Source organism: Pantherophis guttatus, chromosome 1 (assembly GCF_059756535.1).
Source record: "Pantherophis guttatus breed Tessera chromosome 1, ASM5975653v1, whole genome shotgun sequence".
Taxonomy (NCBI): Eukaryota; Metazoa; Chordata; class Lepidosauria; order Squamata; family Colubridae; genus Pantherophis; species Pantherophis guttatus.
Window position 1 is genome coordinate 236,056,620 of NC_142063.1, and position 13,456 is coordinate 236,070,075.

The 13,456-nt window shown below is 38.3% G+C and overlaps 1 long non-coding RNA gene across 1 annotated transcript; it reads left to right on the forward strand.

The window, feature by feature from the left end:
• Nucleotides 1–6,818: 6,818 nt before the first annotated feature.
• On the forward strand, nt 6,819–12,619 carry LOC117660894 (uncharacterized). Its single transcript, XR_004589831.2, has 4 exons — nt 6,819–6,902; nt 9,176–9,267; nt 11,090–11,182; nt 12,492–12,619. It is a non-coding gene; the product is annotated as an uncharacterized LOC117660894 (long non-coding RNA).
• The last annotated feature ends 837 nt before the right edge of the window (nt 12,620–13,456 follow it).

The following is a 13,456-nucleotide window of genomic DNA, read 5'->3' on the forward strand; positions in this document are numbered from 1 at the left end:
AACTAAATCTAAATTGTAAATTTTTTATTACTTCTTCTTCCAAGGGTATTTTCTCTGCTTTCCAATTTTGTGCATTGATAATCCTTGCAGCTGTTATTACCTGTACTATCAAATAAACATTTTCCTTGCTATTTTTTTCAGGGAGGATACCCAATAGGAACAGCTCTGGTTTAAATTCAATATGTTGCTGTATCATTTCCTCCAACCAAATCTTAATTTTACTCCAATAGTTTTTAGCTTCCGGACATGTCCACCACATATGATAATATGATTCTGGTAGTTGATGACACTTCCAACATTTTGCTGATTTTTCTTTAAACATTTTTGCTAATTTCTCAGGTGACATATGCCATCTATAAAGTATTTTATATTGATTTTCCTTATATGCAGTGGACATCATTAATTTATAATTCCTTTCCCATAGTTGTTGCCATTTTTCTAAATCAATTGAATATCCAAAAATTTTTCACCAAGCTATCATTGTTTCTTTTACTTGCTCCTCCTCTAGTTCAATGCTAAGTAAAAAATTGTAAATTTTTTTTATTAAATTGTCATCTGTTCCTGTGAGTATCCTATCCAATTCAGTCTTTTCCATATAAAACTCATATAATTTAGCATCTTTCTCATATCTTGTTTGTATCTGCATATACATATATCAATCCCCTGTTTTTCTAGTTCCCATTTCCCTTTCAGTTCCCCCTTGTCTGTTAATAAATCCTTATATCTAACAATATTTCCAAAGTTAAAAACATTTGGGTGTATTAAGGCTTCCATAGTCAATAACCATGTTGGTATTTTCACATTATACTTGTCTCTTACTTTCTCCCATACCAATAACAATGCATTTCTTACATAATGTCTATGAAAATATGTGTGTATCTCATTTCTACCATACAATAAAAAAACATGCCATCCCAATTGTAGGTCATAACCTTCCAGGGGGTTGGACTAGAAGATTTCCAAGGTCCCTTCCAACTGTTATTCTATACTTTTGAAATAAATAGCTTATTCATTTCAAAACAGAATTAAATGCACAAAGATAATAAAGTGACATAATTTTTGTTCTGTTCAGCACCGTTGAGTCAAAAGTGCAATCAAAAGACGTCAAAATCAATCAAATTTGAGATTGCTTAGGAAGTGGTTAGGCAATATTTTTGGAGGCATATGCAGGTATATGGATTTGAGCAGGAAGATGTTTTCCTCTCTGCTTTTCAGTCTGTATACAAATTTCTTAAGTTTGTAACAATTACAAATGTAGAGGGAACTTCAGTCTGGTTTCAGCACTTTGATTATTTGGAAATTAAAAACAAAAGTAACTTCTCAAAATATTTGCTGTAGCATCTAATTCCTCTAACTCATCTATCCCTTCCTTCCGTCTTTTTCTTTCTTTCTCTCTCTCTTTTAACAGTTTGTTTATACATTTTCACTTTACATACATAAGTGCTTAGTGAATAGCGTATTGTCTGGATCATTTTGCTTATATAATACTTCTTTCTCTCTTTTTCTGTTGGGGTGCTTTAAAATTGGAGCTTAACATTTTACATTTAAAACCACATGTTGTAACATCTTTGCAATCAGAATCAATAGAGCTATTAAGGATTTTCAAGGGCAAACCCTCACATTCAGTTTCAGAGATTATATCAAAAGTGTGATTGGTTTATCACCTCCCAAGAAATCATCTGACAAAGAAAAGAAACAGTGATCTGTGATGGCTGAACCACCTGGAACAGATTCATGAGCTTTCAAGATACAAATATCCTGATCAGATGGAAAAGTACCATAGGAATAATCTTCCTTTCTCTGAGATTCCACATCATTTTCATTGTCCCTTCCACTCCCATAACTACTCCCATAACCAAGCCGGCCTTGGTTACTCTGAACTGGACAGAGGATTTTTTTCCCCCTCCATGGGATGATTATTCTTAGTTCTTTGTGAGTGATGCCTCTAAAGTGATGCCAGCTATATCTTCAGAATATCCTGATGCTCTTGTCACATCTGAAATGTATACATATTAAATTGGAATAGAATTTTAATTCTTTATAATGTCACACTGGTATTGTGTTTTAGATGTAAGCTTTGTAAATTGCTTAGGGTCTGCTTGGGTTTAGACAGAGAAAGAGAAGGAAGGAAGGAAGGAAGGAAGGAAGGAAGGAAGGAAGGAAGGGGAAAGAAAGAAAGAAAGAAAGGAAGGAAGGAAGGAAGAAAGAAAGAAAGAAAGAAAGAAAGAAAGAAAGAGAAGTGTTTTCATTGATAGCCTTTGGTATGAGCCTCCTTTTCATAAGGAAGGAAGGAAGGAAGGAAGGAAGGAAGGAAGGAAGAAAGAAAGAAAGAAAGAAAGAAAGAAAGAAAGATGTTTTCATTGATAGCCTTTGGTATGAGCCTCCTTTTCAGAAGGAAGGAAGGAAGGAAGGAAGGAAGGAAGGAAGGAAGGAAGGAAGGAAGGAGGGAAGGAAGGAAGGAAGGAAGGAAGGAGTTAAGATGTCAAATCCCAATCCAAGTCAATACCTTTCCTGCACAGCAAATTTCCTCTAAGCACAACTTGGGTAAATGTATCAGTCTTGCAGTTCATTACTAAAAGCGGTTCCTGTTCTGTGGGGAGAAAGTTAAGAAATAAACCCCAGAGTTTGACTGCCTCTGATGGACACTTTATTTCCTTTTAATAAATCTAAGGCTGTAGTGAACTCAGTCTATTGAAACAGTCCCCTTTCTCTCCATTCATTCATTCCCCAACCGCATTTACCTCTTCAACCATGAATGACATTTCATTACATACTGGTACTTTCCATAAGCAATCACCAGAGATCTTCTTCTGGGGCACCTCAGTCCAGCAACATTTTCCTAACATCAGCTTGCCACTTTCTGAATTCAGATTATGAGGAAGTTAAAACCATTCATTTTCTTTCTGGAAGTTTTATTGAAGCTTCCTTCCATTTTCTCAAGGGAGCATCTTTGTAGAAAGAAAACAAACATATGCAAAATACCAAAAATTAACACAAGTTGAGGCCTTTAATCCTATCTCGTGTTAAATAGTTTTCAATTCTCCAATGGGGGTGGGAATCTCAGGGGATGGGCTTTCATAAAATATTGTTTAATATCAGTTCTTCAGTGCCTAAGAATATCAACCTCAACTTATGTTTTATATAACCCCTAAATCCAGTAACAGTCACAATAGAGAGTGCTGAGAAAAACCAATTACCTGAAGGTTAAGCTGGTTCACAGTGCTGTATGGTAGGATTGCAAAAAGCACATATAATGGATTGCTAGAATCATTTTCTGACATAGTCATTCCTCGTTTATCAAGTACCTCAATTAGTGACCATTTGCAAACACAAGAGTAATAAAAAAAATCATTTTCTGAGCAATGCATGCATTTATGACCAAATGTTGTGCGCCTGACAACATGCATGATGGAGTGAGAGTAACATTGTTGTAGCTGTACAAGAAAACATTATCATTATTACATTAAGGATAAATTTTCTGACAGTGAGAGCAAGCAACCTATGGAATAGCTTGCCTTCAGAAGTTGTGGGAGCTTCATCACTGGAAGCTTTCAAGAAGAGACTGGGCACCATCTGTCAGAAATGGGCTGGAGATTCTTACAAGGAGACCTACAAGGTCGCCTTCCAACTCTGTTAATCTGTTAATTATCCGAATGAGATAGCAGCAACCAGTGGTCCTTGCAGTATCTCTCTCTCTCTCCCTCTCCCTCTCTCTCTCTCTTTCTCTCTCTCTCTCTCTCTCTCTCTCCCTCCCTCCCTCCCTCCCTCCCTCCCTTCCCTCTCTCTGCAATCATTTTGCTTAATGACTTGGTCATTGGAATGGAACTCAATCGCTAATCAGGAAGTGGAAATTTCCTCATTTAATGCTAGTCTATTTTGAATACAGTTCAAGGTTCTGGTATTTAAGTATCAAACAACTACCTCCTCCTCCCACACAAACCAATTGGGGGCCTTATTTTCCCCACAAGAAGTCAGCAGCAAGATGACAGAAGAATCATTTGTTGTTATTGTCCAGATGGACACTATTTTGCCCAAATAGCCACTTGTCAATTTGCCTCTTAAACCTTTCACACGTGATGCAGAAATATTATATTTGCTTGGTTTTAATCAGCTGCATTGCATTTGAGATTTATATTCAGTGGTTTTCTTATTTTGGTAATTTTTGTGAGTTTTTTTAAAAAATGGGTTTCGTTTTTATATATTTTGATTTCCACTCTGTCTCTTTAAACATGCATGTTCAAGAAACAGCATATAAACATTTTTTATTCATAAGCTCAATAACAGTATTAGCTTGAGAATATCTATTCTTTAAATTTGTGAGCTAGCAAAAATGTTCTAGCTTCTAGCTTCCCCATGGCCAATAAACAATGATCTATTGGTCTGTTTTATGACCACTGACCCAGTGGGGAAATCCTGCCAGTTCCGTCCGGCTCGTGCAAACCGGTAGTGCTGGCAGCGCATGGTTCGGCGGACCAATAGTGGCAGCAGCACAAGGCTCCACCCATCCACCCGGACGTCGTTACTTCCTGGTTTTTAACCCTCTGCACATGCTCAAAGCCTTCTGCGCATGAGCAGAGGGTCAAAAATCAGACATGATGATGGCGCACACACACACTTCGGAACCGGTAGGGGAGGTAAGTAGATTTCACCCCTGCATTCCGTCTATTGGAGGTATGTGGGGATAAACTTTGGGAGCAAGTGAATAAAAATAAACATGCAGATGCAATAGAGATAAAGAAAATTTGTGTGCAAAATAATTACATAAAGATATAGCCCATAGGTTTGATAGCTTTCTACTATGGTCTTCCTCTAATAGATGTCTCAATTAGTATGAAAATAATCTTAATTAAAATGCTAGCACCGGATAGCTGCAAGTATTGTTAAAATACAGAAAAAGAAAAGGGAAGAGAAGTGATTAATTGAAGAATGGTTGGCATTCTTCAAGAATTGCATTGAGTCAGAGTGAAAAAATATCTCTGCATTTAAAAATATTAATGGAATTGATAAGAAAAGTATATTCTGCTGATTTCCCTCAGAGAACCTGCATAAAATATTGATTCCAAGCTTATCGGTTTTTTAAAATAAGAAAAGATACATACTGTTCTAAGAATTCTGTGCAGATGTCAGATACTGGAAGACTAACCTAAGACAATAGTTTTTCAAGACCATTGCAGTATATTTTCTCTGTTATCTGAAGATACACTGATATTCATTGCTTTTTGGTCCTCCAATGAGCTCTGATTTCAGTTTTTTGCAACACTTCACAATCTTGTAGAATAATAATAATAACTTTATTGTCATTGTATGTGTATACACAGTATATCCATACAACAAAATTCACTTAACACCCAGGTCCAACACACATAACAATCCCCAAATACACTCCCACCCACCACAATTTCCTACCCCTAAACCACCCAAACATTCACACAATAGACCAAGTAATGCTGTCCAACAGCTCACTGATGGTGGCCCTTTAGTTCATTGTTGAGTGCAATTATAGCTCTATAATCTATAAAACTATCTTATTAAATACAAAGTGTTAATATAAATGCCTATAGAGAATTATTACTACATACCTTTTCTATTTCTAAAGCTAGTGGTTGAGCAGTCTGGAAAAAAAAATGTACGAAAATGTCTCCTAACAAATAGAGGGATGGAGCCTTCAGTTCAACTTTTAAAGCAGTCTGGTAATTAGCTTGTGGCCTCTGGCAGGTTCATTTATTTTTCTATGAAAATTTCCCCCTCTCCAGCTATATTTCCTTTTTTTTTGTTTTGTTCTTTTTTGCAGTGGGTGGAGGTAGACAAAAGTTCCATCCATTTTCAAAGGGGCTGGATGTCATCTGGATCCCGGATTTAATCATTTGTGCATGAGACAGGCAGATCCAGCCAAAGTATACTCTCTTTCCTTGCTGCCATCTTGAGAGATGTCATTCGGGAAGCTTTAGACATTTCTGCAGCTACGTTATAGAGATTTCTGAACTGTTGGCATAAATGACAGGGAGCCTACCCTCAATTAGAGCTGTGCAACTTACTTGATTTCACAAACAAAAGAGAACTTCGGCATCAGGGCTTTGATCAGGAATGAAAAGGTAGGGGTAGGAGACAAGGAAAGAAAAATATACAGTAGGTGGTGAACAGCTAATAGAGAGAAGACAAGCCTATCCCGGCTTCCGGATAATGAGTTGTCATCTGCAATCGTGTTTCTTGGTTTGAAGTAGGATTATTGGGCTGATTATGGGAAACCTCTTGTTTCTACATTCTGCTGGAGTTCAAGTAACAAGCTGCAAACAAGGCAAAAGTCAACCTGGGAGAAAAAGAACATTAACAAATTCTATTATCTACTTGTGAGTGACACATCAAGAACAGGAAGCTATTAACAGAATAATAAGTTCATAAAAAGACAGTCATGGAAATGTGAGCTTCTTACTTTTTGGTGGAAGACCGTTTTAAAAAGATATGGTATATCATGAATTCCTGAGGAAAGGACAAACACACCCATTCGGCAGTATAAGGAATAGAGTTCACAAATGCAAGACACCTTAAGTTTCCAGTTTCTATGATGAATTATATACAAAGTCTACTATGAACACACCAAGTATATTGGGGTTCTGAATCAATGCAGAGCTGCGAATTCATTTTCTGTACCAATCCCATTGGGAGACCTAGGCAGGAGGTTTTCCTCACCAGCTGTCCCAGCAGAAATGTCTTCCGTGCATGCATGAATAGAAGATGCCAAGAGGATCACAGAAACAGCTGTCAGTGCCACGCCTTCATGCAACTAGAGCACTTTCGGGCCTTAAACAAGCAGATTCAGAGGGGCACTTCACTTGACGAAGGATCTGTGCAAGCCTCATTTTCTGGGGAGCTATTAAACAGCTGAGTGGCAAGCAGCATCTCAGGTGATGTAGAATTTTTCTCAGCATGCAGATATCATGACGGGAAAAGCTACTACATGCCAATTTCATAGCCCTGCTGCTGCGGGTGCAGGAAAATCTGTCAGAAAACGAGTTGGCAATGCCAAGGGGGTTGGGGGAAAAAAACCCATTTGGCAATCCTAGACATGGTGGATAGTGGCTGTTGGACTGAAACATATGATTCTTTTAGTTGACAAAGAAAGGCATGGGCTTCTTTAAAGCTGATGCCACTTTTCACACTGTTACATCCAATTTCTCATATTTGTCACAGACTTTCAAAATATTGAGCTGCACAATAGGAGCCTGCCTTCTCTGTTACTTGTATATTTGGGGGGGAAAAGTGAAGCAAGAGAGTGCATAATTAGCAACTTTCAGTTCTTGTTGCCAGGATTGTTACATATTGTTCTAAGAAACCCATCGTCTTTAAAATGTCATATGGCCAAGAAATGGCTCTTATAGGTATGACATAAAACTACTTTGGCAGTTCTTATTTCTTCCTTCATATGCAGGATCTTTTTCCACAGACATCAAAATTGGGATGTGACTTGCCTATCCTTAAACATGCTTGACCAAAGCATACTTCTGATGTTCTTATTTTGGAAATCAAGGCATATTATGCAACTGAATTGGACTTCTTTGAAATATTTGTGTCAGTTACATAAGTGATGAGAGTCCAAAGCTATATGTTGTCTTTGGTTTGAACCTTATGCAGCAGCTACATCAGCTCCCCTTTTTTTTGCTCAAAATTAACTTGATTTTTTTAAAAAATTTGATTTATATGCCACCCTTCTCCGAAGACTCAGGGCGGCTTACAATGCGTTAAGCAATAGCCTTCATACTTTTGTATATTTATACAAAGTCAGCTTATTGCCCCCACAAACTGGGTCCTCATTTCACCTACCTTAGAAAGGATGGAAGTCTGAGTCAACCTTGAGCCTGGTGAGATTTGAACTTGCAGTAATTGCAGGCAGCTGATGTTAATAACAGTGCTTTAGTCTGCTGTGCTACCAGAGCTCCTTAGAAAATTAGTTCATGTGGCAGTTTAAGAGCAGTTTAAGTATAGCCACCCGGAGTCACCTTTTCAGTGAGATGGAAGACATATAAATTTAAATAAATAAAATTAAATATAAAATAAAATAATTTAGGACAGGAGATGAGTAAGGGCTGCCAAAGATAAAATTTACCACAAGAAGCAGCTTTTACTGATTTGAATTATTCCATATATCTTCATATCATTCCGGAACACAACGATACTCTGATAATAAAAACATCAGGCCACAATGAATTTGGATTATATCAATGATACATTGTGTGCGGAAGTAGAACATACAGTAGCTATCGAGGAAAACCTAGTGCCTTACAGCCTTCATCACAACTGCTAAACTAAAGAAATGTATAGCGAAGACTGTTTCATATCAGACTAATTTCGTGCATTGACCTTAAGCTTGTTCTACGGAAACTGCTACAGTTCCTTTGCTCTGTGCTCATACCACAGTAATATGCGAAGCTCACACTATTTTCCTTGTTCCAGTTTATAGAAGACAAATGGTTAAAAAGATGTCCTCATGCATTCATTTTGGGGTCACATGTGGAAGCTGCACCTCTGCTACATCCAAGCTCCCCTCTCACTAAATATGAAGAAAACTAGACTATTTTTGCAAGCATTTTCTATTTGTGTAGCTGTTGTTTGTGACATGTCTTTACGCCTGTGCACAAAATAATATGTATACATGTATACACACGCACGCATGCATGCACAAGAACATATAGAATTTTATCACTGAAAAGAATGCAAAGCTTATGAGGTTAAAATGGTGATGGTTGCACTAACCAGCTGCCTTTTAATGTTTTCTTTGATTTAATAACCTTCTTTAATACAATTTTCTTTCAGCATTATTTCCTACCACTCTCCCTGTGTGTGTTAGAGAAAAACAGTGCTGCAGTTTTTCCAGCACTGGAAAATAGCCATGTTACGAGAGGGAGAGGAATTTACCGGTGGTTCTTAACAATGGGAACTTTAATAGAAATTATGTGCTTCTTTGATCCACCCTCAGGCATACAAATCAAAGTCCGTCTCTGTGTATGCACATTACAAAGCAAAAATGAACCTCGCTGCACTTTGTATGAAATGAGCTGCTTCAAGATTATAATATAACAGACCGTATATCAAAACTAAAGGATGAGTTTAAAAACTTCAATTATTTAGTGAGACTGTAAACACCTGCCTTACTTTTATTATGTATATCTTATTTTATCAGGTTTGGCTCAGTCCATCAGCAGTTCCCATTCCAATTCTAAACATCAAATTTCCACAGATGTTGCATAGAAGCATGTTGGACATTACCTTCCGGTATATGCATTTATGAGTAGCTTGAGATTCTGCTTTTGATCCTCTTCTATTATCAAACAATCTATCTTTTTTTTCTCCTTAGCTGTATGCATGCTTATGTGTTGAGTTATCCCTTTATTATCTCCTTTGATGCTGTCCTTCCTTCAAGAAACTCTGCATACTTTGCTGTAGCCCCACTATATTTTCCTATCATTCCTAGCACCAGTAGAGAGATTGCTGCTTACTGATGACAGATTACAGAAAGGGCTGAGAAGGGACATGAGAGCTATCTTCAAATATCTGAAGGGCAGTCGCCTTGTAGAGGGTTTAGATTTATTCTCACTTTCTCCAGGGGATAAGACTAAAATTATTGGGATAAAACTTCAAGGGTTTAGTGCAAGGGTATCAAACTCAAGGCCTGGTGGCCGGATTCAGCCCTCGGGGTGCTTAGATCTGGCCGATGGGGCTGCCCTGGAAACAGCAAAAGACCGGCCCACGGTACCTCTGCCAGCAAAAATGGAGCTTACAAGGCCCGCATGCAGCCCTCCCGAGTTCCATTTTCACTGGCAGAGGGTTGCAGGATACAGTTGTAGCCAAAAATGGAGCTCAGGAGCCCATTTTCACTGGCAGAGCACTTCGGCCGCCACAGGTGCCCCCGACATGAGTGACGTCAAGCTGGTCACACCCACTCTGGCCATGCCCACCCCGGCCCCTCAAGGTCAAACACAAACCTGTTGTGGGTCTCAACGAAATTGAGTTTGACACCCCTGGTTTAGTGGCATAAATTACCACATGCAGTGGTTTCTTTCCCTTCACAGGCAGTTTTCAAATAAAAGTCATCTAGCGGAGATGGTGAGGTGAATTCTAGAGTGGGCAGAGGGCTGGGCCTAATGACTTCTTAGGGCCCTTCCAAATCTACGATTCTGCAATAGGATCCAATATAGATGTAGGATCCCAGATTGGAAGAGCTCGTGTAGTGATTGGCCGGACATCAAGTAGAAAGTTCAACCATTTTCATCGGTTTCTGTTTTTAGGGTGGAATCATTTTGTAGAGAGGATGAATGAAGGTTAATAGTTTAACTCAAATACTTAAATTTAATGATAGTCCTCTTTCAGCTCTCCAACTAGTAGTAAGTAGCTGGTAATTCTATGAAGGCTGGATTCACACAGGTCTTAGATTATTTATTTAACTACCATATTTTTCGGAGTATAAGACGCACCAGAGTATAAGACGCATCTATCTTTTTTGGTGAGGAAAAGAAGAAAAAGAAATCTGCCTCTGCCTCTGCTTCTGCCTCTGAGCAATTTTGCCTCCTTGCAGCAAACAACCTGCTTTACTTTCATTTTCATTTTCAGCATAGCTTGATTAGCACAAGGAAAAAAAATCTGCTCCAACAATTTACCTCTTTGCAGCAAGCAGCAGAGCCCTGCGCAAAACAGCTTAGAGGAAATCAGCTGAGAGTTGGGAGGCCGATCCAATCAACTTGTGCTAATTAGGCTGTGCTGAAGCTGAAAGGAACTGTTTTTTCTTGCTGTTTGCTTGCAAGGAGGTAACTGCTGCGAGGCAGGGGCCAAAGGGTGGGGGCCAGTGGGTGGGCGGGGCTACATTCAGTGTATAAGACGCATCTAAATTTTCACCCCCTTTTAGGGGGGAAAAAGGTGCGTCTTATACTCTGAAAAATACGGTATTTATCTAATTGATATACCTTCCCATCTTACAAGGAAGGGACTCTGGGCAGCATGTATTTATTGTTCTCTATTTCTTCAACTTTTTAGATCAACAACTTCTTCAGTTTAAAGGATATTTTCTTGTTCTCATATTCTTCTTCTTTTTTTTAAACAGAAACAAGTATTGAAGAAAAGTGTATTGAAAATGACCTTATTTGAATTTCATCCTGAGAGGCTAGATGTAAAATCAAGAATAATCCAAATACAGGTAGTCCTCGATTTACAACGTTCGTTTAGTGACTGCTCAAAGTTACAACAGCACTGAAAAATGTGACTTATGACTGTTTTTCATAGTTACGACCTTTGCAGCATCCCCATGATCATGTGATCAAAATTCAGATGCTTGGCAATTGGTTCATATTTATGAAGGTTGCAGTGTTCCAGGGTCATGTGATCCCCTTTTGGGACCTTCTGACGAACAAAATCAATGGGAAAACCAGATTCTCTTAACAACTGGGTTACTAACTTATCAACTGCAGAGATTCACTTAACAACTGTGGCAAGAAAGTTGTAAAATGGGGGCAAAACTCACTTAACAAATGTCTCACTTAACAATAGCAATTTTGGGCTCAATTGTGGTCATTTGTGGACTACCTGTACAGTTATATTATGGGTATAATATAGCTTTTCCAACCTAGGCACTCTCCTATTGTTGGTCTATGATTTTCATTTATTTTGTTTGTCCATCAAACAAAAACTATGAATTTGAACAAAGCCAAATGAAAAAAATTAAAATGTGATAGGAACGATAGCACTATAGGGAAGAAGGGCGGGGGGGGGAGGATGAATGGGCAATAAAGCTTTGTATGTACACGATAGGAAATCAGGAGGGGGGGGATGACAAGTGATAAAGACCAGAACAACTGGATCCTGTTTGCATCAGCATCCCACAGCCAAGAACTCTGAGAAATATGTGGGTTTACCCCCTAAACACCTCAGAGTTGTCAAAACATCTTGGCGAGTTCCAGTTGGTTGGAAATGGACTGGTCACCGGGGGACGGATGGTCTGGGGGCAAATTCTATACCTTATTTTTGTATCTGCAAGCATGGTAATTTCAGAGCTGGCTTGACTTTACTGCAACCAACACTCTTGGTAAAAGAATCCTTTGCTTTAACCAAATGGAGTCAAAGGCTTTTCTGTCCTAAGGGATTGGATTGGGCAGGTCTGACACATGCTCCCTTAGGAAACCCTTAGATCTGAGATGAGGTCCACAGAACTTAAGTTACATCTAGTCTCTTCGTTTTTTTTTTTTTTATCCCAGAGCTATAATTGCACTCAACAATGAACTAAAGGGCCACCATCAGTGAGCTGTTGGACAGCATTACTTGGTCTGTTGTGTGGATGTTTGGGTGGTGTAGGGGTGGGGAATTGTGGTGGGTGGGAGTGTGTTTGGGGATTGTTATGTGTGTTGGACCTGGTCTTTGGGTATTAAGTGAATTTTGTTGTATGGGTATACTGTGTATATATGTACAATGACAATAAAGTTATTATTATTATTACTATTATTCATCCGCAGATAGCAAGACCAATGGCTTGGTATAAGACCTGCTGAAATCCAGAGATATCCAAAGATATCCACAGCTCAGAAAGGACTGATTTTAAAAAACGTAGATGGAATATCAATAAATCTTTGCTGAAACTGCAGTTACAGTTATTTTGTCTATGATATTATAAATGGCAAGTGTCATATTTAGGGACATTTCCGTTTGGATTAAAAGAACATCAGGACATCTATCACTTTTTTTTCCCTGCAACTTTTACAGAGTTTGCCTCCCCTGTTTTTATGATAAGATGGGAAGATGATGTTGCATAAGATATGCTGAGCATGAAAACAAATCTGTAGTGGAAAGCAGGAAACAAAAATGGATGAAATGCTTTAACTGAAAACAAAAACATAGCAGCCTGGAGAATTAATAATATTTTCTCTACTGTGATTTGGAAATTTGTACTGGGGAAAAAAGGTTTCTCTTTATATTTCTTTACCACATTTCTTTAGTAACTGCAGAGGCTGGTACATTTTTGAACAGATTAAAAGTGAAGTTGAAAGCAATCAGTCTTCAGCATCTTCAAGATTTTCAGAGTGATGTCTCTCAACATTTCAAGAATCAGACCAGACTGATTATAATAGCTGCACGAAAAGATCATAATAAAGATTGTCCTTATTCACATAACATATTAAGTGGCAGCTTTTTAACTAGGCCAGAATCGGTTGTACCATAAACAAATTTGGCTAATTCTTCCCTTCTTCTTCTTCTTTTTAAAAAGCTGCTATTAACTTTCACCTCTATGGGTCCTTTACACACTCAGGCAGGTGCAAAAACAGTGCTGGACACTAGAATCAGAGTTGCAGAAACCGGCCTTGGTCAATTGTTCTAGAAAACTAAATAAGCATTTTTATAAACAATTATGTTGGTTACACTGTTCCTTGACCATGATTCCTTGACTTTCCTTGAATAGAAAGTCAGAGAAAGAATCACAAAT